The following is a 447-nucleotide window of genomic DNA, read 5'->3' on the forward strand; positions in this document are numbered from 1 at the left end:
TGAGGAGCAGCGTCGTCTGGAAGCCCTCAACCCACAACCACAGCAACTTCAGTAACCCCCCAAAATGAGGCACTACTGAAAAATGTTTTACATTTTATAGGCAAAGCCATACAGGGTTTAAAGATGATACAGGGGGATAGGGTTTATTTCAACAAGCATTCGCGGATTGTGATAACACTTGTGTGTGAAATAAACGAGTCATTTAAATGCCGTTTCCTTAGCATCTACTTTACAAAACAATGTGACTTCATACGTAAGTATATCAGAGAGAGAGGGATAAAGAAAGATTATATGTATTTCGTATATATCTGTGGGAATATATAGATTGCCGCTTCCTTAGCATCTACTTTACAAAACAATTTGACTTTAAATGCAAGTATATCATCAGAGAGAGAGGGATAAAGAAAGACTATATGTGTTCGGTATATAAAACAATTTGACTTTAAA

This window comes from Penaeus monodon, chromosome 32, assembly GCF_015228065.2.
Source record: "Penaeus monodon isolate SGIC_2016 chromosome 32, NSTDA_Pmon_1, whole genome shotgun sequence".
NCBI lineage: Eukaryota > Metazoa > Arthropoda > Malacostraca > Decapoda > Penaeidae > Penaeus > Penaeus monodon.